This window comes from Podarcis gaigeae (genome assembly GCF_964106915.1).
Source record: "Podarcis gaigeae genome assembly, chromosome: 2".
In the NCBI taxonomy this organism is placed as follows: Eukaryota; Metazoa; Chordata; class Lepidosauria; order Squamata; family Lacertidae; genus Podarcis; species Podarcis gaigeae.
This window is the reverse complement of record NC_139679.1, coordinates 109,666,768-109,689,685: the sequence shown is the minus strand read 5'-3', so window position 1 is coordinate 109,689,685 and position 22,918 is coordinate 109,666,768. Positions and strand designations below refer to the sequence as shown.

Sequence of the window (22,918 nt, the reverse complement as noted above, 5' to 3'; positions counted from 1 at the left end):
GACCCTGGCAATGTGCCCTGTCTTCCCGCACGTCCGGCACATAGCACCCCAGAAACGACAACTCTTCCACTCATGGTTTCCGCCACAACTAGGGCACCTGCCTCGGTGATCTTTGTGCACTGTGCAGGCCTGACGCACTGACTCGACCCCACGGACTGGGCTCTGGCTCGGAGTAGCCTCTAGCTCGTCCATGGCATGCGCAACTTCTATCTGTGGCTTAGGGGCCCTGCGACTGGCATCAAGCTCCTCTCTTTCATAATTCTCCGTGGCGGTGGCCTCCTTCAAGGCTGAAGCCAGGGTAACCTCTTCTTTAGCCACGATGCGTCTTCTGGCTTTCTTGCTGCTCAGACCACCGATAAACCGATCCAGGAGAGTCTCTTCCAGATCTTGGAAGTCGCAGTGCTGAGCGAGCTTCCGCAGTTCAGCTAGAAATGCAGATACAGACTCCCCAGCACGCTGCTGCCTCTTATGAAACTCCATCGGCCGGGCCATCTTGGTCTCAGTAGGCGCCAAATGGCTTGTTAGGCAGGCAAGAATATCTTTGAGAGATGTCTTGTGGAGTTTGGAACAAACAGGGTTAAAACTCCGTGGTGTCCTGTATCTGGGAGGAACTTGACGCAAAGGAGTGCGTCACAGCCTGTAGGCAGAGTTCCTTTCGATTCTGCCTGAGAGACACAGCTCAACGGAGAGGCTGTGAATGTGTGTGCTGTTGGAAGCACGGAGAGATGCCGGAATGGAGGAGGTTTCCGATGGATTTATGGCTTGTAAATAAACACTTCTAGAGATAAGAACCGATCTGTCTTTGGACTTAATTTATCCCTTTCTCACATGGACTCAGGACCGCTGCATTTACACTGCTGCTATCCTGCCAGGTCAGCGCTTCCAAGCAGAGCTGCCCAGAGGAAGCGTGACTGGACGGAGGATTTATATTCATACGCATAGGTTATGGACGTTATGTGTTTCCTGACAAGTGTGAGAAGGGAGGAAGGCTGCCAGCTTTGAGTTGCTGTAATCTCCTGCCAGGAAAGGCAGTGGGAGATGCTGGTGATCGGAGCCAAGAGCCAAGAGAGACGGCCGCTGCTTCGGAGGACCTGCTTGCTGGCAGAGTGATTACGTTTGAAGCCCCGGGGGGAGGAGATGGCTGCTGCTCAAGCACAGCAGAGCCAAGAGAGCTACCCCGGTGAAAAATTGCATGGAGCCAATTGGGAGGCCTGGTCAAGAAGAGCAAGGGGGTGGTTTGTGGCCACAGGGCTCTGGAGTCCAGTCCAGAAGGAGCCGGCCCCACCCAGGCAAGCTACTGCTCTGCTGAGGGAGAGAGAGCAGAGGCAGCTTTGCATGTTGCAAGCAGCTGTGGACGCTGTGCTGAAGCCTCATCTGGAGGGCGTTGAATCGGCCCAGGCCACCTGGCAGGCGCTGAGGAGTGTGTGTGAAAGCTCAGCGGGAGCCAGACCAGAGGGGCTGGAGGAAGCTCAGGAGGGGCTGAAGGATGCCCAGAAAGCCCAGTGGGGGCTGGGACAGTGTTGGGGAGCTGTTGCAATGCTTCAACACGTCTGTGTGATGGACTGTGTGCTGGAGAAAAGCTGAGAGCTGAAAGGAGGAAGGCAGTGGCAAGCTGTTCCTCAGGCTACTGTGCACCCACCAGTGGGGGTGCAGGCCATTCCAAGAGCTCTGAGAAAGCGAAAGTCTCCGAAAGTTGTTTGTGCTTTGCTGTGACGTCCAACAGCGCTGGGAAGCATCCGCTAGAGGCCCAGGCTGCCGAGGGCACCAGCTGCAGTGGAATGTCAACAAAGCAGTTTCCCAGGGCCAGTTCTCAGCAGCGACGTGAGAAAGCTGCAGGCCAGGAGGACAACAAAGACAAGTTGTCTCTTCACCTCACAGCTGCGACGGTGTCTCTGGGAAAAGGCAAAAGCCTTGGTCGGGGGGAGGCTGTGGCCATGGCAACCAGGAAGGACACTGGCAGAGGCCCCGGTGGGGGTGCGAGCAACGCCATGGCAGCTTTGGAAAACAGCCAGAGAGACACTTTATCTCTAATCATCGATAGGGGAGCCACACACACTCTCGTAAATTCTCGAGAGTTCCTGAGGGACTGCAAGACAGTTAAAACTAAACGCTATGTGAAATTAGCAGATGGGTCTCAGAGACCATTGACTGAATCTGAGTTTCTTTATTGTTCTTTTTTGGATCATTGGGTGCAAGTTTTTGTGGTTCCAGAGCTTGCACACTCTCTTTTAAGTGTGCCAGCACTAAATGATGAAGGGTTCGATGTTCGGTTCTCTAACAATTTGTGCTCTTTTTACAGGGATGGGAAGAAGATCTACAGCGTTGAGAGAACGGACAGGCTCTTTCTGGTGCAGATGCCTGTTGAAAAGGGGGTTGGTGGAAAAATGGGACTAGTGGAAAATGGGACTGGTGGAAAAATGGGGCTGGTGGAAAATGGGGCTAGTGGAGAGTCCATTGAAGATGCCCATGTGCAGTGTGCAAACGTCCCACCACACAATGATTGTATTCATTTATGGCACAGAAAATTTGGGCACGCTGGGTGGTCGCTTGTGCGAAAAGCTGCCGAAAATACCATTGGTTGTAGGTTCAAGGTTTGTGACAAATACCTAGATTGTCAAGCCTGTAAGCAATTGAAAGTCACAACTTGCCCATATCCCAGATCAGAGAGGCGAACCAGCAAACCCTTTGAACTTGTGCATGCAGATTTGTCAGGGCCCATGCCAACACCTTCTTTAGCTGGGTCTAAGTGGGTTCTGGTTCTGATTGACGATTTTTCGAGGTTTTGTTGGGTTTTTGCGCTTAAATGTAAGTCAGAAGCAGCTGCACTGATCAGGGATTGGATCACAGCGATAGAGCTGCAGTTCTCTACCAGGGTGATTTCCTTTCAATCTGATCGCGGGGGGCAGTTCACAGGTTCTGCGCTGCAATCGTTTTTCAGGCAGAAGGGTATCAGTCATCAATTGTCTGCCCCCTACAGTCCGCAACAGAATGGAGTTGCAGAGAGAAAGTTTCACACACTACAGGAATCTGCAAACGCTACGTTGGCAGACTCAGGTTTGCCACAGCGCTTTTGGGCTGAGAGTTATAAGACAGCATGCTTTGTGCAAAATCGGGTGTACAATTCCAGTGTAGACAACACACCGTTTTTTTTGTTGCATCAGAGGAAGCCTAAAGTACACTACTTTCATGTTTTTGGTTCTGAGGCTTGGGTTCTCATTCCAAAGGCCATGTGCAGAAAGGGTGAGCCAAGGTCTAGGAAGATGATCTTTGTGGGCTATGAGCCGGGTTCAAAGGCGTGACGTTTCGCATACCCTACTGGCAACCAGTCTAAGCTGCTTATTAGCGGCAGTGCTGAGTTTTGCGAGCAGAGTGGGTGGAAACATCTTCACGGGAACCCAGATGTTCTATCAGACTCAGATGAGGAAGAGGAGGAGGGCAAGGCTGAACCTGCTGCTGATGTGCACGGTCCACAGCCGCAGGGTCCAGCGCCAGTCTCTCCAAAAGGGAGTCCCAGGACCCCTCCACAGGTCACTGTAAAGTCTAAGCTAAGGAGTGCACCATCCTCACCAGCAGAACCAGCTGTACGCCCGAAACGGCACAGCAGGTCAGAGGGGGATGTTTCTGACACAGAGGTTAGTAGGGTTGATCCAGGTGAATCAGGCGCAGTTCCAGAATTCACGCTGAGGAGGTCAGCTAGATCAACCAAGGGAAAGCCACCTGAAAGGTATGAAGCCACTAGTGTCTGGGTTGGTGTGGCTAGATGTGAGCCTGAATCCTTTGAGGATGTTCAAAAGTTGCCTCAGGAAGAAGCCAGCAAATGGCGTGAGGCGATGCAGAAGGAGATGAACTCAATGGAGTCTCTTGGTGTGTTCTCACTCACTCAGCTGCTGGCTAACCAAAAAGCTGTTAGTTGTAGATGGGTTTACCGTTTGAAACCCACAGAAGCAGGAGAACCACAGTATAAAGCGAGATTAGTGGCCCGAGGATTCACACAGAAAAAGGGTGTACATTTCACGGAAGTGTATTCGCCAGCCTCAAGAGCAGAGACTCTGAGAACGCTTCTGGCAATAGCAGCACAGAGAGGTTGGAAGGTGAACCATTTTGATGTAGATGTCGCCTACCTGAACTCAGATCTCAAGGAGGAGTTGTACATGCTTCCTCCTCTAGGGTTTGAAGTCAGTGAGCCAGGCGCCGTGTGGCGGTTGCACAAATCCATCTATGGATTACGCCAATCTTCCAGGAATTGGAATATGTGCCTACATGAAGCCTTAGAAGAGCTAGGTTTTAAGAGATTTCTTGCAGACAGTTGTCTTTACATTAGAGATTCAGGCTTGAAACAGGAAGTGATCCAGGTCTTCGTTGATGATATTTTGATCATCGCACAGACAGGTAAACAGGTGGAGAAGTTTGCTAGAGAGCTTGGAAAGCGGTTCAAGCTGAAGCAGCTTGGAGATGTCAAATCCTATTTAGGCGTGCAGATCACAAGAGCAAGTGATGGAAGCTTTTTGCTTTGCCAGAAAGGTAAGATTGAACAGTTGCTTGAGAAGTTCAGGATGTCTGATTGTGCAGGTGCCAGATCACCCATGGAGACTGGATACCTGAAGGAGTGTCAGCAAGTAGAACGCGTGGTGTTCGAAAATACTGAACTCTTTCAGTCAGCTCTGGGTAGTCTGTTGTATCTGTCACAGTGGAGCAGACCAGACATTGCATTTGCTGTCAATCTGCTCAGTAGAGAGGCTTCAAGTCCTAGTGTGCAGGCCTGGAATGGTATAAAGCGGGTGCTGCGTTACCTGCAAGATACCAAAGATTTTTGTCTTAGGTTGCCAGCTCAAGGAGAAGTCAAACTGACTTGCTTTGTGGACGCAGATTGGGGTAACTCTGAGGACCGCAAATCAGTGTCAGGTCTAGTGGTGAAGTTTGGGGACTCAGTGATAGGGTGGAGGTCCCGGAAGCAAAGTCTCATAGCGCTTTCGTCTACTGAAGCTGAGTTCAGTGCGCTATCAGATGCTTGCAGAGAGCTGGAGTTCTATGTGTGTTTGGTCGAGGAAATCTGTGGAGAGGTTTGTCTACCCGTTGTGGTGCATGAAGACAATCAACCGTGCCTTAAATTAGCTGAGACGGGGCAATTCAAGGCGAGAACCAAACATTTGGACATACGTTTTCAAAATGTGTGTCAGAGCGTTCGTGAGGGGCTAGTTGCTCTGAAATACTGTCCCTCAACAAAGAACCTCGCTGATGGTTTCACAAAACCATTAACCTTCCAGAAGCACGAGGAGTTCTGTGAGGGTCTGTGTATGGGGAAAGCATTGTTGGCTATTGTCCCCAGATGCAGGGCAAGAGGGGTGTGGAGTTTGGAACAAACAGGGTTAAAACTCCGTGGTGTCCTGTATCTGGGAGGAGCTTGACGCAAAGGAGTGCGTCACAGCCTGTAGGCAGAGTTCCTTTCGATTCTGCCTGAGAGACACAGCTCAACGGAGAGGCTGTGAATGTGTGTGCTTTTGGAAGCACGGAGAGATGCCGGAATGGCGGAGGTTTCCGATGGATTTATGGCTTGTAAATAAACACTTCTAGAGATAAGAACCGATCTGTCTTTGGACTTAATTTATCCCTTTCTCACATGGACTCAGGACCGCTGCATTTACTCTGCTGCTATCCTGCCAGGTCAGCACTTCCAAGCAGAGCTGCCCAGAGGAAGCGTGACTGGACGGAGGATTTATATTCATACGCATATGTCTCACTTAGCTTCGCTGGAGCAAGCAATGTCTTGGCCAGCTTGAAGATCTCAGGCCCACAGTAGTTCAGGAATGTGGCCCTTCTTTTGCTGGCATCGGTGATCCCTTGAGCCACTGCGAAGAACTCGAAGCGTTTGACGTAGTCTTCCCACGTGTGGGGCTCTGATGGCTGGAAGGGCTCCAATACCCTTGGACTCTCCATTGTCCTGTGGGCAGGGTCGTCTTCTCAGCTGGCCAGTGAGTCATGTTCTTAACTACAATCCGGACTCTGAGGCAGGGCTGCGTTTAACCGCTCCTCAGCATTCCGGATCCCACCTTCGTCGCCAGTTGTTGTGACGTGGGGTTTGTGATTTCAGCTCTCTTGACATAATATGCTGGAGACAGTTCTCTAGTAACACTTCTTTATTAAAGCAAACAAGACTAAGGCCTGAGGAGGGGAGAGCTACATTTATAGGGACAGGGAACTAGCTAGAAAGGATACATTTTGGAGGGAACAATATCAGGCAATCACAGTCCTGCCTTTTGGAGGAAACCAATAAGACAGAAGATCCAAATACAGCAGCTTAAATGAACCAATAGTAGCTGTACCCTCTGGAACCAAAAGGCAGTTACTTTACCCTAATGCAAATACAGACAATAATAATACAGATATAAAATCCTTTGACTCAATACACAACACTTAATTCATTCCAGAGGTCCGTACTTAACCTGAAACTGTTCTTAAACTGAAGCACCACTTTAGCTAAGGGGCCTCCTGCTGCTGCCGCGCCGCCGGAGCACAATTTCTGTTCTCATCCTGAAGCAAAGTTCTTAACATGAAGCACTATTTCTGGGTTAGTGGAGTCTGTAACCTGAAGCGTATGTAACCTGAAGCGTATGTAACCCGAGGTACCAGGTGGGCATGGAGGTCTAGGACACTGTGTTCAACATTGGTCCCTCCGCCCATTAGGATTTCAGCTAACAATCAGTATACCAGTACACCAAATAGCCGAAGAGAACCAGTGCCCTCATCCCCCTTGCATTTCAGAGATACCCCAGCATATTGCCGAAAGCCTCATGCACTTTCCAAACCCACCAGGATCAGGTGAGCTGAGATGCCCCCCGGCCGTATACAATAGCTGCATTGAACCTGATTCTTCAAACATGAGCAACATCTTCCTTACCATAAGTTAAGCTACTACTGCTATTTGTTGCCTGTTTCTTTTTCTGCCAAGGGACAAATGGGTGCGACCGTCTCAGCACAGCAAACCTTTTGCAAAGAGTGTAGAGAACGGATTAATCAGAAAAGTATTCAGGACTCTTTCTACATTGAAATACATTATTGGATGTTGAGGGGAACAGAAAGAGCGTAGTTTGGGAATCCAGGGGGAACTCGGGGTTCAGCTACATTAGTAAAGAAAAAATGCTTCATATACTTTATAACATTGTGCCACCAGATGGTGCTGTGGAATCCCATCTTTTTGCCAACGTGATTTCCCTTTATGAAGTTTACAACATGTTTTCCTGAAACGCTTTTTTTGATGCGTCTAGATCCAGCCTTGAAAATAAATTGCTGGCTTCCTCCAGTGAATTCAGTTTTTGCATTTGGACAGAGGACTGGTTTCCTGTTGTATCGTCCTGGTGACTGAGTGATTGGGATATTCCAAAACTTACTGTTGTGGCAGACGGAGCCCTCTAAATTTCTTTTTTTCGTTCTCCCCCCTCCTCCCCCCGCTACACAATACTCGTTTCTATGGTTCATTGTAAAACAGCATTTTACTGAGGATTCTGGTGCAGTCTTTTTGAGGAAAAAGGGTTCAATTTAATTTGTCCAATTTACAAGCTGTGGGAGTGTCTGGGGCAAGGTCAAAATGGTTGCACAGAAATCCACTCAGTGCCTGCATATCATCCAAACTATCTCTGATGGAGGCCTGCATACCCCAAACCCTTGCAAACACACTCCTTCCATTATAGGTCTCATTAGTTAATACTAAGAATAACACATACACACAAAATCCCCGTCCCCCAGGTAAACATACATGCAAAATAAATGCAAAATTAAAGGATCACTTATATATCACTCATGGAAGACTGGCAGAAACACATGGCTGTGCATACCATTCATTACGCTGTACAAATGAAAGCTGCTAAAACAACGATTCGGGAATATGGGCTGGCCAGCAGTCACCCATTCTGTTTCATCAGGACCCAGTATGGGCCACATGATCTCCTGCAATGATTTTGCAAAGTTTTTTGCAGATAAAGTCCCTCAGATTCAGGAAGAGTTAGACTCCACCATAGGAGCAGAGCCAGGGCAGGAGAGTGCTAGAGTCCTGTCTAGTCAATTTGCGTGGGATCGATTCCAATCTGTTACCCCCGAGGATGTGGACACGCTGCTTGGACAAGTGAAACCAACCACCTGCCTCCTTGATCCTTGTCTATCCTGGCTAATAAAAGCTAGCCGGGAAGGGCTGGGCGATGGGCTTCGTGGGGTGGTGAATGCTTCTCTCTGTGAGTGAGCCTTCCCAGACCCGCTAAAAGAGGCGGCTATCAAACCGCTTCATAAAAAAACATCTTTAGATGCTGCCAATATGGCCAACAATTGCCCAGTCTCAAATCTTCCGTTCTTGGGCAAGGTGATTGAGCAAGTGGTTGCTGAACAACTCCAGGCTCGCCTTGAAGAAGCAGACCATTTGGATCCCTTCCACTCGGAATTCATCATCATCATCATGGGACTGAAACTGCCTTGGTCGCACTGGTCGATGATCTTCGGTGGGCTAGGGACAATGGTGAGAGCTGTTTCCTAGTTCTGCTGGATCTCTCAGTGGCGTTTGATACATCGACCATAATATTCTTCTGGACTGTCTAGATGGGCTGGGAGCTGAAGGCACTGTCATACAGTGGTTCCACTCCTTCCTCCTCGGCCGTTTTCAGAAAGTGGTGGTGGGTAATGAGTGTTCAGACCCCTGGGCTCTCACTTGTGGGGTGCCTCAGGGTTCTATCCTCTCCCCCATGCTTTTCAACATTAACATGCAGCCGCTGGGAGAGATCATCAGGGGGTTTGGGCTGTGGGTTTGTCCATCAATATGTGGATGATACCCAGCTCTACCTCTCTTTCAAATCAGAACCAGTGAAGACGGTGAACATCCTGTGTGTCTGGAGGCGGTTGCAGGATGGATGGCGGCTAATGGATTGAGGTTGAATCCTGACAAGACAGAAGTACTGTTTTGGGTGGACCGAAGGTGGGCAGGTGTGGAGGACTCCCTGGTCCTGAATGGGGTAACTGTGTCCCTGAAGGACCAGGTGCGCAGCCTGGGAGTCATTTTGGACTCACATCTGTCCATGGAGGCGCAGGTCAATTCTGTGTCCATGGCAGCTGTTTATCAGCTCCATCTGGTTCACAAGCTGAGACCCTACCTGCCCGCAGACTGCCTCGCCAGAGTGGTGCATGCTATGGTTATCTCTCGCTTGGACTACTGCAATGTGCTCTATGTGGGGGTACCTTTTAAGGTGACCCAGAAACTACAACTAAGCCAGAATGCAGCAGCTAGACTGGTGACTGGGAGCGGCCACTGAGACCACATATGGTTCATTGAAAGAAAATACAAGTACAAACTTGGGTGGTGCTTCCATGCTCTGGAGAAGAAGCATCTACACCAACCGATAGCAATGTTTTGTTTCAGATTAGGGCACCAATTTTTGAAAAACCTCTTTTCACACCAATATTCTCCCTCACTGCTCTCAATCTTGCACTCAAAACTCTGTGATCTCTAAACATGCATAGGAAAGCAACAAATCCCATCCCTAGGCTGTGATTTTACATTTTGCAGAACAGCAGGCAACCTAACTCTGGGAGCAGTCCTGATTGGCCAGCCCTTAATTGCCTTGTTAAAGCATTCCATCCTATATTCACGGCCTGGATGGTCAGGTCAGGAGCTGGAGCTTCTCCTGGGCCCCGTCCATCAGATTCTAAATTCCCCTCTTCCTGGAGCTCATGGAATCCTGCTGCTCCAAGGCTTCTTGGGCAGAGAGAGTTTGTTCTCTGTTGTCCTTCTAGAACATTGCAATGCAAGTGGAACGTAGCAAAGCTTTTAAGTAGTTTGGACTGGTGGGAGTTCTAGGTGGCCAATCAAGATAGAGTTCAATAATAATAGTTAAAATTACTGCTAGTTTTGCATGCAGAATAACGTAAGAATAAGACCTTGTGATATTGTTTTATTGGATGCTTCAATGCTTTCTTTCAATAAAGTTTGTAAGTGAACTTGTGGTCTGTATTCTATTTTGCTACCTGTTTAATTATTGTAACTCGAACACAAAAGAAATCACTGTACCTTATCTTTTCCTTTCCTCAAGACTGAGGGAATTTTAATGAGAAAGTACAACTGGTGTGGGGTGCTGGTGCTTTATGGATGCACAGGAAACTGAGAAACCTACTAAAGGGCAAGCAAGCAAAAGAAGGAAGCAGCTGGAGGGAATTACTAATGGTCTTAGTTGTCTCTATACCAATGCACAGAGTATGGAAAACAAACAAAGTCCTCAGTGATAGTTTTGAGGAGAAGTTGGTAAGATGTGGACTAGCCGATACTATGGTTAGGTGAATTTGTAACTGGCTGATTGACTAAACACAAGAAACACTTACCAAGATTTGGATTTCCCTGGGCAAGATAAAGTGATTAACAATTTTTTAGAAGGAAGTATTTTATTATTCCTTAGGTTTATGGGACCACTGGGAACAGCAAAAACGTACTATTGTGGCACAAGGGGGATTCACATACACACTTTAGTTCTGGGGAAATATGCCCCTAGGCCCTGAATGGCTGAGGGAAAATCTACTCTGGCATCAGGTGCTCATAGAAGCCTGGGACATTCTGTATAGCCCATTTCGATTTTTCTGAAAAATCAGTACATTATGCACCTAACACCTTAAGGAATTACTACCCGCATCCCTGTTCCTCTTCAGGGCCACCCAAGCATATTCACAGAGGCTTCATGCGGTGGTGCTGTGGTCTAAACCATGGAGCCTCTTGGGTTTGCCAATAGGGTGAGCTCCTGTTGCTCTGTCCCAGCTCCTGCCAACCTAGCAATTCGAAAGCACGCCAGTGCAAGTAGATAAATAGTTTCCGCTGTAGCAGGCAGGTAAACAGCATTTCTATGCACTCCAGTTTCTGTCACGGTGTCCTGTGGCACCAGAAGCAGTTTAATCATGCAGGCCACATGACCCAGAAAGCTGTCTGGGGACAAACGCCGGCTCTCTCGGCCTGAAAGAGAGATGAGCGCTGCACCTCATAGCTGCCTTTGACTGCACTTAACTGTCCAGGGGTCCTTTACCTTTTACCTTTTCACCGTTCAAGCTTACCAGCATGAGAGAAGAAGCCAAGAAGGTTCCTCCTAGCCTTAAATAATAGTAAAGGTAAAGGTAAAGGATCCCTGACAGTTAAATCCAGTCGCAGACAAATCTGGGGTTGCGGCGCACATATTTATTTACAGGCCGAGGGAGCCGGCGTTTCTCCATAGTTTTTCTGGGTCATGTGGCCAGCACGACTAAGCCACTTCTGGTGCAACAGAACACCAAAACCAGAGCAGCACATGGAAACGCTGTTTACCTTCCTGTCGGAGAGGTACCTACATTCCCCACATCATTGTTGTTCCTCAGACACCCCAGCATGTTGCCAGAGGCTTCTGGTACCCACCAACCCCATCAGGATCAGGTGCCCTGAGATGCTAATAAGGTTCCTATTGGTTTTATATAATGGCTATGTTGAAGCTGGTTTCTCAAGCCAAGCAACCATTGTTTTTCAGAAGCTGACCAGTTGCTACTAGTTATTACCAGATTTTTTTATCTGCACGTGAAGAGTCATCATTCATTCCAATCAGAGGAAAGGCAATCACTGCACTTGGGAACAGTGGTAGCAAAACTTGCCCTTCAGCTGATGGTGGTAGATTGATACTTTACCACACAAACCTACTGATAACTTGTTAAACTGGCATCTATAACCAATGTTGTGGAGCCACAAAAATCCATCAGGAGGCAAATGTATAACATGGGCTCACCTGCTTTGATTTCCGGGTCCTATGTCTTTGAACATGGTCTAAGACGGATGCAATATTAAAGGACCAAGGGGAGTGAAGGACACGAGGCAGGAGTTGGTAATGCAGGTGAGCTGTGCATAAGCAAGCTGCCAGCTAGCTCTGCCGAAGCTCTTTTTATTAGCACAATATGCAAAACCAGTTAGATAGATTTTGGACTGTGACCTTTACACATCTTCCAATCCTGAGATCGAGGGGTGGTACAAAGTTATTTTGGCACCTGTCTCCACCGGGTCATTTTCCCCTTGAACCATGTATGACGAAGGAGACAGGGCACAGACAGGGCACAACAGACCACTAAGAGAGCAAAGGTTAGATAGAAGGCATGATGTTCAGACACCTGTGGCTTTGTCTGCCGGTGGAAGTGTGCTCCACACCCGGCAGGTGGAAGTGTGCTTCCCACCCGGTGATCATTCCTTCACCATGTATCACTCACGGAAGGTGGACAGAGAAACATACTTGTGCACACCCTTCATACTGCTGTGAGCAGCAACAGAATAAAAAAGTGAGCTCCTTCTAACAGAACTTTTTAGCAGCATGGATGATCAAGCCAGTATGAAGGCTATTTGAGTATTGGTTCCTCAAAACATCTTCGTGTTACACTTGAAACCCAGAGCTGAACAGGAAACCCAATTGAAAGGAGCAAGCAATTCTTCCACAAAAGATGAGATCTGGGACGTTCTGTGCAGCATTCAGCTGATCCCTCAGCCCATTTGGATTTGTCCTAACAAATAGCACTTTGTGCCTGAAATGGCCCAAGGCAACCACTGCCTTCATCTTCCCTATTCTTCACTGTCAACCCAGGATATTGCCAGAGGCTCCTGGGACCTTTCAAGGCCACCAGGATGAGGCAAAAAGCCAAGAAGGTTCCTTTTGGCCTTATATAATGGATGTCTTGAACTAGGCACCTCAAACTGCGCAGTGTGTTCTTGTCTGCCTGATAGCCTGCGATTTCTCAGCTGCTAGCCTTCGAAAGCTTTCTCTCCATACAAAAGGCATTCCAATGGAGCAGAGCTTGTTTCTTGGTAATCGAAGGCCACGTCTGCTTCAGGTCTGGCTACTTACATTCTGTGTTCTGCTTTTGCTCAGGACTGGTGGTAAGTATTGCCCCCATTCCCCATCCCAAAATAGGTAAAACAAGAATAAGACACTGCTTTACATAGGTAAAACTATAGGTAAAATCTAGGAGCAACTGGTGGGGATGTACTTTGGGGCAAGCGTGGAATACATGCCTCCTAAAGTGGGGACGTGATAGTTCAGTGTTGGAGCACATGCCTTCCATTGAGAAAGCCCCTAGTTAATCTCCTACCTATCATCTCCAGGTGAACATTTCAGTGAGAAGAGAGTGGAGCATCCTGATAATGGGGCAAAATAGACAAGGCAGCTCCCTGTGTTTGTAGAATCAAATTACCCATCTCTTCTATGTGTATAGCTGGGTAGATTCAGGGCTCATGCACACTGCTGCTCATCCTGTGCTTTGGAGGAAAGAGCCAGGCGGTTTTCCATTAGCCTCACCACTTTCCTGAGGAAAACCCGCTGTTTGTGGCTGAATCCAAGCACATCAAACCACAGAAAACCCTACTGATGATTGTTCCGATTCAGCAGATCCAGTTCTTAAGGTGAAATCCTGTACCTTGGAGCCCATTTCAGGGGAGAGTTCAATTTCCCTTTTACCTGTGAATGACCGCTCCCCACTTAAAACGGGGGGCACCCTTTGCGTGGACGCATACAGCCCCTAGATCTGGAGCGGCTCCAACAGCATAGGCTTGGCTTTGCCTTCCCTCAGGTGGGATACCTGGAGGTCTCCGCCTACCTCAGTCAGTTGTCCAATCCCACCTGGGGGAAGCGTTGCCAAGGAGACCAGGCCAGGTAGGGGAGGGATTACCTGCCCACACAATAGACGGAGGATCTTACCTGGGAATCCTCATTGCGGTCTCAGGTGGCGGTATCAGGCCTTGGGCGGAATCCTTTAGTCCATCTTCCTCTTTGCGGCGGCGATACCAGGGTTCCCCGTTAAAGGGGTTTTCTGAAGGGAGGCTTTGACCGTACGCCGAAAGGTCGTCATTGCTCTCCCCTGCGGCGGCGGCGTGACAGGGGCAGCTATCTCTGCTTGAACATATGTTCTCCAGAGCCGGCCCATCCCCCCCCACACACACTGGATAACCCTGATGCTCCCTAGGTCCCCGGCTGGGGACTGGGGAGGGAGAACGCCCAATGCCTGAGCCAAGGTCTACCCACATTTGAAATTTAATAAAGTTGTGGCCAATTTAATCCCATAGCATGTTGTCTTGAGTCATTATTCCACATGACGGGGGGACCGCGCGGGATCTGGGGACTCCGCCTGTCCACGCAAAGGAAGCTGCTTTTCTCCTGCCTCCTGATGAAAACATGAACACTGCAAGTTGCAGGACAGATTGTGCTATCTTTGGAAAAGAGGGTCTAGTTGTCTAGGTGGAAGGTGCACAGGAGCTTGCCACAAACAATTTCCATCTCTTAATCTATACACAGAGATGTAAGTTTAGTTGGACATTGAATATTGATTGGTCCCTTCACAAACGAAATGCTGTCTGTTACAACAGACGCTGTGAAATGCAGACTGTGCTCTTCAAAGGGGCCTGGCAAGCCATGCGAACCGAAGGAGAAGACATGCACGGGACCATTCTGCCTGAAGATAGAAACATTTTCAGGTAAGTCTTTCCAGTCAACCATCTTCCTTTTTCTATGCTGGGGCTAGAATAACCTGAGATATAAGTTTAAAACTAAAAATAAAAAAAATTGGACATGTATCTTTCATAAATGTTCATTTTATTTTAATGTTGACATTTTAGTAGTTTTAGCAAAATAAATTCAAAATTCTATTTAAGTGCATATTTTTAAATGAAGTTTAAAATGTGGGGAAAGCTTTTCTCTCTCTAGATATGGACTATGGACTAATTCAGTAAAATTCTCTTCATTCACTAGTTGGTATCAACCTAAGTACTTATCTATCTCTCTCCAGGACAAAATGGCAAATTGACTAATTACGTCAAAGAATGTGGTGAAGACAGTTCGAAAAAACTCTGTGGGACAGAGGTGACATCGGGAGATAAAAAGAAAGTATCATGCTGTAATAGCGACTTATGTTTTAACTGATCTTACTATTCTATTCTAAAGTTGTTTTCGCCTATCCATGTAAAAGGGTGGGTAACCAATCTTTCTCCTTTGATAGACATAATATTAGAACGTTTCATATCATTTCCTTTCAATGGAGGCCAGGTCTTCCTCCTGCCATTGCAATTCAAATGACAGACAAAAGCCCCACACAAATATTCTGATGCCACGTCCAAAAATCACATTCAGGGGATGTTCCACACCAACAGCCTCATCGTCCTCCACAAAATGGTGGCTGACTGTGTGACCTGGGGAGTCTTCTGTATTTGTGGAGGGCTGCCATATATCTTAGACCGATGATTTTCCAGCTCCCTAAGTGCATTGGGAAGCCTCCATGAGCACAGGAAACCCCCCAATTTGGCTATCCATACTTGTTAATCAAACATGCATTCAGTTCACAACTTCATTTCTCCTTCCTGTTCTCGAGAGGGGGACCACTCATTTGTGCTCACTCATTTATGCACTCCTTCACTGTCTGATATTTTGAAAAGTAAGTTCCACTTGCAAAAGTGCATAATTGACTTAGATATTGGGGTGGAATGGGTCGTTTCTTGGAGAGTTGATGGACATGTACCAAGCAGTGATTTGCACTGTCTATAGGATTTGTGGGTCTCTTTATCACTCCCCATCCCTGCTTGAACTTGGCAAATCACAGAAGATGTTATCAAATACAATAACCTGCGCTAGGGATGGTGACAATTCCTCTCTTCCTGGAGCTCATGGAATCCTGTTCTTCCCAACATCTCCTTGGTTGGAGAGTTTGAATGTTCTCTGATCTCCTTCCTGAACATTGCCATGTGACTGGAACGTAGCAAAGTTTTAAGTAGTTTAGACTGGTGGGAGTTCTAGGTGGCCAATCAAGATAGAGTTCAATAATAATAGTTAAAATCACTGCTAGTTTTGCATGCAGTAATGAGGCGAAAATAATAGTTTGTATTTTTGTTGTACCTTACGCATCAATGATTTCTTTCAATAAAATTTAAAAATGAAGTTGCGGTCTGTATTCTATTTTGGCTCCTGTGTAATTACTGTATCTTGATCACAAAAGAAATCACTGTACCTCATATTATCCTTTCCTCAAAATTGAGGAAATCTTAATTATATGGGCCATATCCCATGCTTTGCAACAGACCTCTGTGCTCAGCTGCATTTCCTTTCCCTCTCTGGGCCCCTCCATCTTCCGGAAGACACAGGCAAGAATACGACAGGGCAGAACAAACAATGCAGATCCTCCATTCTGCATAACACTCTTGCATCGTATATGGCAGTGTTCAAATAGAATCCCATAGACAAATCACATGAGCCCAGTCAGCATCTGGAAGTATTAATGTATCCGTACCATATTAGTCTGTTTCTCCAAGTCTTTGCACTCAGATTCCAAAATAAAAGGGCCTCAGTCAACTGACTAACCAGCCAACCTTCCACCTCTCCCCAATTAAATGCATCAGCTCCTATTGGATGCGGTTTGGCTCCAATAAATATGGAGGTGGCCAGAATGAGAGTCTGTCTTGCAAGCCTGCTGTCTCTCCATGTGTCACATCTTTGAGTAAAGTTGGAGATACATGCAATATCAAAGGACCACTTATTTATGACTCATGGAGAACAGAAACACATGGCTGTGCACATCATTCATTCCACTATGAGCAGCAGTGAGATACAAAAGAAAGTTGCTAACACAATGATTCGGGAATATGGGCTGGCCAGAAGTCACCCATTGTGTTTCATCTGCAGGCTGGTTGAGAGTTGCCTGCTCGGCACATCTTACTATTACAACTGAAACCTGGAGCAGAACAGAAAACCCTCATAAGATAGCATCAGGCATCCGCTGAGGTCCGCGACATTCTGTACAGCATGCAGCTGATTCCTCAGCCCATCTGGATTTCGGCTAACAATCAGCACTTTATGCCTGAAAGGGCCCAAGACAACCATCGCCTTCACTCTCTGCTACCCATCTGAGTGGCCCAAGCATATTGCCAGAGGCTCCTTGGACCTTTCAAGGCCACCAGGATGAGGTGAGAAGCCAAGAGGGTTCCTCCCAGCCATATATAATGGCATATCTTGAACCCGGCTCCTCAAAGTGAGCAGCGTGTTCCTGCCTGCCCTCAAAACCTGTGGTTTCTCAGCTGCTAGGCTTTGAAAGCTGCCTCTCCAATGGAGCAGAGCTTGTTTCTTGGTAATCGAAGGCCATGTCTCCTTCAGGTCTGCCTACTCACATTCTGTGTTCTGCTTTGCTTCAGGACTGGAGGTAAGTATGGTCCCCACCCACCAGTCCCTGAACAGGTGAAGCAAGAATAAGCCACTCTTCTACATAGGTTGAATCTATAAGCAACCCAGAGGGGATGTACTTTGGGACAAGAGTGGAATATATGCCTCCTCTAGTGGGGTTGTGATATTTCAGTGTTAGAGCTCTTGCCTTCCATGAAGAAAGCCCCAAGTTAATCCCTTACCTACCATCTCCAGTTGAACGTTTCAGTGAGCAGATCGTGGCGTATCCTGATAATGGGGCAAAATAGACAAGGCAGTTCCCTGTGTTTGTAGAAGTGAATCAAATCGCCCACCTCTTGTTGCATGTGTGTAGTTGGAGAGATTTAGGGCTGCTCATCGTGTGCTTTTGAGGCAAGGGCCAAGGGGTTTTCCATTTCCCCCCACCACTTTCTTCAGGAAAACTCGCTACTTTCGGCTGAATCCAAACAAACGTCAATCCACAGACAACCCGACTGACGATTGCTTCAATTCAGAGTGTACCATCTTCGAGAAAGAAGGTCCAGCTGTCTAGGCGGAAGGTGTTGCTAGCCACTGGAGCGTGCTACAAATTTGCGTACATTTTCCATCTCTTAATATATACACAGAAATGCAAATTTTGTCCGACTGTCCAAGGGAAAAAAGATTATACCATTTCTGTTCTGGGGTCTCTTCTGACAGCTATGTGTGCTGATAGGATTTTGGTGGGTTAGGGTAATGAATATCAATTGGTCCTTCCACCAATGAAATACTGTCTCTTACAACAGATGCTGTGATATGCAGAAGATGCATCATAAAAGGTCCTGGCGAGCCATGCGTACCAAATGATGTGACATGTGAGGCATCATTCTGTATGATGGTAGAAACCTTTTCAGGTAAAGAGACTCTCCTATCGATGTTCCTCCTTTTTTATGGTGGGCCTCAGTGTAGAAAACAAAGTCCTTGTAACTTACTTGTGTCCTTGTGTGAGTGTCTGGAGGCAGTTGGAGGCAGCTAACAGATTGAGGCTGAATCCTGAATCCTGGAGAGCCAGTGTGGTGTAGTGGTTAAGAGCGGTAGTCTTGTAATCTGGTGAACTGGGTTCGTGTCTCTGCTCCTCCACATGCAGCTGCTGGGTGACATTGGGCCAGTCACACTTCTCTGAAGTCTCTCAGCCCCACTCACCTCACAGAGTGTTTGTTGTGGGGGAGGAAGGGAAAGGAGGATGTTAGCCACTTTGAGACTCCTTAAGGGGAGTGAGAGGCAGGATATCAAATCCAAATTCTTCTTCTTCTTCTTCTTCTGACAAGACAGAAGTACTGTTTTGGAGGGACAGGAGGTGGAAGGGTGTGGAGGACTCCTGGTCCTGAATGGGGTAAGTGTGCCCCTGAAGGACCAGGTGCACAGCATGGGAGTCATTTTGGACTCACAGCTGTCCATGGAGGCACAGGTCAATTCTGTGTCTGTCTACCAGCTCCATCTGGTACGCAGGCTGAGACCCTACCTGCCCGCAGACTGTCTCTCCAGAGTGGTGCATGCTCTGTTATCTCCCGCTTAGACTACCAATGCACTCTATGTGGGGCTACCTTTAAAGGTGACCCGGAAACTACAACTAATCCAGAATGAGGCAGTCAGACTAGTGACTGGGAGTGGCCACCGAAACCGTATAACACTGGTCCTGAAAGACCTACATTGGCTCCCAGTACGTTTCCAAGCACAATTCAAAGTGTTGGTGCTGACCTTTAAAGCCCTAAATGGCCTCGGTCCAGTATACCTGAAGGAGCATCTCCACCCCCATCATTCATGTTGTATTATTGGACTAATACAATAAAATTATCTTCATTCACTGGATACTTCTCTGAGGTCCAGCTCCGAGGGCCTTCTGGCGGTTCCCTCACTGCAAGAAATGAAGTTACAGGGAACCAGGCAGAGGGCATTCTTGGTAACCTACTTTTATTTTAATGTTGACACTTAAGTAGCTTTAGCAAAATAAATTCACGTGTCTGTTTTAAGTATACTTTTCAAGATTGAGTTCAAAATGTAAAGTATAGTTGGAAGAGGAATAACCTTTGTTCTCTCTTTTGGTATGGATTTTGGACTAATACAATAAAATTATCTTCATTGACTGGTTAATCTCAACAAAGATACTTCTCTATCTCTCTCCAGTTGATAGAGGTGAATTGGTGAAGACCATCAAAGAATGTGGCCCTGATAATATGATAGGGGCATGTGGAATGGAACCATCAGATGCAATGAAACTGAAAATGTCGTGCTGTCAAACTGACTTATGTTTTGACTGATTTTATTATTCTGTTCCTAAACTGCTCCACCTTCCTGTTCCAGAGAAGAGGGCCACCCATTTGTGTCCACTCATTTATGCATTCCTTCACTGTAACTTCTCCCAACAAAAGTGTGCAGTTGACTGCAGCAAGAGGGTGGGATGGGATGTTTCTTGATGAGTTCATAGACACCTACCAAGCGGTGCTTTACACTGTCTACTCTTACCTTCCCCACACCTGACCTCATATGAAGTCAGGCGTAGGGTGGATGTGGGCTGGGCTGAGGGTCTTCTGAAATAGCCCCTTGTGCCAAATGGGGAAGACCAGAATGCTTCCTTATGCCCAGAGGCCAGAGTTCCCCTCCCTTGCTAGAACTGGGCAAATCACAGAAAATTTTATCCAAAACATTCGCTTGTGGTTGGGATAGTGATGAGATTCGTTAAACAAGAGGGCAAACTTGGATGGTCTCTGCATGCTCAGGAGCAAAACCATCTGCCTCAAGTTATAGGACAGTTTTCTATCTTGGTCTGTTCTCTGTCTGAGTCTCATGATTCTCTGCAAACTCTGAATGATCATGAGCCCCATTCCTAGAGAGGGATCGTACATTTGGCATAACAGGCATCTGCCCTAATTCTGACAGGACCCTGATTATTTATCAGCTCTTAACCACGTTCTTAGAAGATCTCCTTCCACACAGTCAGTCAGGATGGTTGGGGGGTGTCTGGAACCACTTCTATTTGGACTCTCCTGGGTCCTGTCCATCAGATTCTCAATTCATCTCTTCCTGGAGCTCATGGAACCCCTCTGTTCTTCCCAACCCCTCCTTGGTTGGAGAGTTCAAATGTTCTCTTTTCTCTTTCCTGATCATTGCAATGTAACTGGAACATAGCAAAGCTTTTAAGTAGTGTGGACTGGTGGGAGTTCTAGGTGGCCAATCATGATAGAGTTCGATAATAATAGTTAAAACGATTGCTAGATTTGCATGCAGAAATAACGTGAGAGTAATACCTTGTAATATTGTTTTATCAGATGCTTCAATGGTTACTTTCAATAAAGTTTGCAAGTGAACTTGTGGTCTATATTTTGCTTCCAGTCTGTCATCTGGCTTCAAAATGGTGTCCAAATGTATGCAAACACAGGCAAAAATCAAGAAGGTTCCTCCCAGCCTCATATAATAAGTGTCTTGTGAATTGGAAGGAACAGGCACTCTTTTCTCATAAGATAGTACAGTGGTAAAAAGGTAAAGGTAAAGGTACCCCTGCCCGTACGGGCCAGTCTTGACAGACTCTGGGGTTGTGCGCCCATCTCACTCAAGAGGCCGGGGGCCAGTGCTATCCGGAGACACTTCCGGGTCACGTGGCCAGCGTGACAAAGCTGCATCTGGCGAGCCAGAGCCGCACACGGAAACGCCGTTTACCTTCCCACCAGTAAGCGGTCCCTATTTATCTACTTGCACCCGGAGGTGCTTTCGAACTGCTAGGTTGGCAGGCGCTGGGACCGAGCAGTGGGAGCGCACCCCGCCGCAGAGATTCGAACCGCCAACCTTTCGATCGGCAAGTCCTAGGCGCTGAGGCTTTAACCCACAGCGCCACCTGCGTCCCCAGTACAGTGGTACCTCAGGTTAAGTACTTAATTCATTCCGGAGGTCCGTACTTAACCTGAAACTGTTCTTAAACTGAAGCACCACTTTAGCTAAGGGGCCTCCTCCTGCTGCTGCGCCGCCGGAGCACAATTTCTGTTCTCATACTGAAGCAAAGTTCTTAACCTGAAGCACTATTTCTGGGTTAGTGGAGTCTGTAACCTGAAGCGTATGTAACCTGAAGCGTATGTAACCCGAGGTACCACTGTATCAGGTGGGCATGGAGGTCTAGGACACTGTGTTCCACATTGGTCCCTCCGCCCATTAGAATTTTGGCTAACAATCAGTATAACAGTACACCAAATAGCCGAAGAGAACCAGTGCCCTCATCCCCCTTGCATTTCAGAGATACCCCAGCATATTGCCGAAAGCCTCATGCACTTTCCAAACCCACCAGGATCAGGTGAGCTGAGATGCCCCCCGGCCGTATACAATGGCTGCATTGAACCTGATTCTTCAAACATGAGCAACATCTTCCTTACCATAAGTTAAGCTACTACTGCTATTTGTTGCCTGTTTCTTTTTCTGCCAAGGGACAAATGGGTGCGACCGTCTCAGCACAGCAAACCTTTTGCAAAGAGTGTAGAGAACGGATTAACCAGAAAAGTATTCAGGACTCTTTCTACATTGAAATACATTATTGGACGTTGAGGGGAACCGAAAGAGCGTAGTTTGGGAATCCAGGGGAAACTTGGGGTTCAGCTACATTAGTAAAGAAAAAGTGCTTCATATACTTTATAACATTGTGCCACCAGATGGTGCTGTGGAATCCCATCTTTTTGCCAACGTGATTTCCCTTTATGAAGCTTACAACATGTTTTCCTGAAACGCTTTTTTGATGCGTCTAGATCCAGCCTTGAAAATAAATTGCTGGCTCTAACAGATCATCCTCCAGTGAATTCAGTTTTTGCATTTGGACAGAGGACTGGTTTCCTGTTGTATCATCCTGGTGACTGAATGATTGTGATATTCCAAAACTTATTGTTGTGGCAGACGGAGCCCTCTACATTTCTTTTTTTCGTTCTCCCCCCCCCCCCCGCAACACAATACTCGTTTCTATGGTTCATTGAAAAACAGCATTTTACTGAGGATTCTGGTGCAGTCCTTTTGAGGAAAAGGGGTTCCATTTAATTCATCCAATTTACAAGCTGTGGGAGTGTCTGGGGCAAGGTCAAAATGGTTGCACAGAAATCCACTCAGTGCCTGCATATCATCCAAACTGTCTCTGATGGAGGCCTGCATACCCCAAACCCTTGCAAACACACTCCTTCCATTATAGGTCTTTTAGTTAATATTAAGAGTAACACATTGAAATATACTCAGAGTTGAGAGTGGATTTCATGCTCTTTATTCAGCTCATAGTGGTGAGGAGGGAATGGAAGTCCCCTCAAAGTATCTGCTTTATATACATGATTTGCACAATGGGCTGCACGTGATTGTCTAATTCCGGAATTCTCCTGTAGGCCAATCAGGTTGTGGATTCACTTCTATCTGGAGCTGGATTGGGTGGCTCCTGCCGACCAATCATACTGCTGCATTGTTCTAGGACCAATCAGACTGCTGCATTCTGAATCCTATTGTTCTAGGACCAACCAGACTGCTGCATTTTGGATCCTGTTCAACTCAGTACATAACACCCATACACACAAAATCCCCCTCCGCCAGGTAAACATGTTAAAGAGATACCTTGCCACATTCATAGAATCATAGAATCATAGAGTTGGAAGAGACCACAAGGGCCATCGAGTCCAACCCCCTGCCAAGCAGGAAACACCATCAGAGCACTCCTGACATATGGTTGTCAAGCCTCTGCTTAAATACCTCCAAAGAAG

The 22,918-nt window shown here is 47.2% G+C and overlaps 2 long non-coding RNA genes across 4 annotated transcripts in view; both read left to right on the top strand.

Annotated features, from left to right (window-relative positions):
• LOC310838317 overlaps positions 1-22,918 on the top strand; it is a 59,397-nt gene that overhangs the window by 11,507 nt on the left and 24,972 nt on the right. The window lies entirely within an intron of this gene.
• Positions 12,606-20,515, top strand: LOC310838142. 3 transcript variants are annotated; one of them, XR_014560723.1, is made up of 3 exons: positions 12,606-12,895; positions 14,378-14,485; positions 14,797-15,746. It is a non-coding gene; the product is annotated as an uncharacterized lncRNA (long non-coding RNA). The 3 variants fall into 3 exon arrangements; XR_014560721.1 differs by lacking the exons at positions 14,378-14,485; positions 14,797-15,746 and adding exons at positions 17,957-18,064; positions 19,335-20,515 and having other exon boundaries at positions 12,612-12,895; XR_014560722.1 differs by lacking the exons at positions 12,606-12,895; positions 14,378-14,485; positions 14,797-15,746 and adding exons at positions 16,540-17,193; positions 17,957-18,064; positions 19,335-20,515.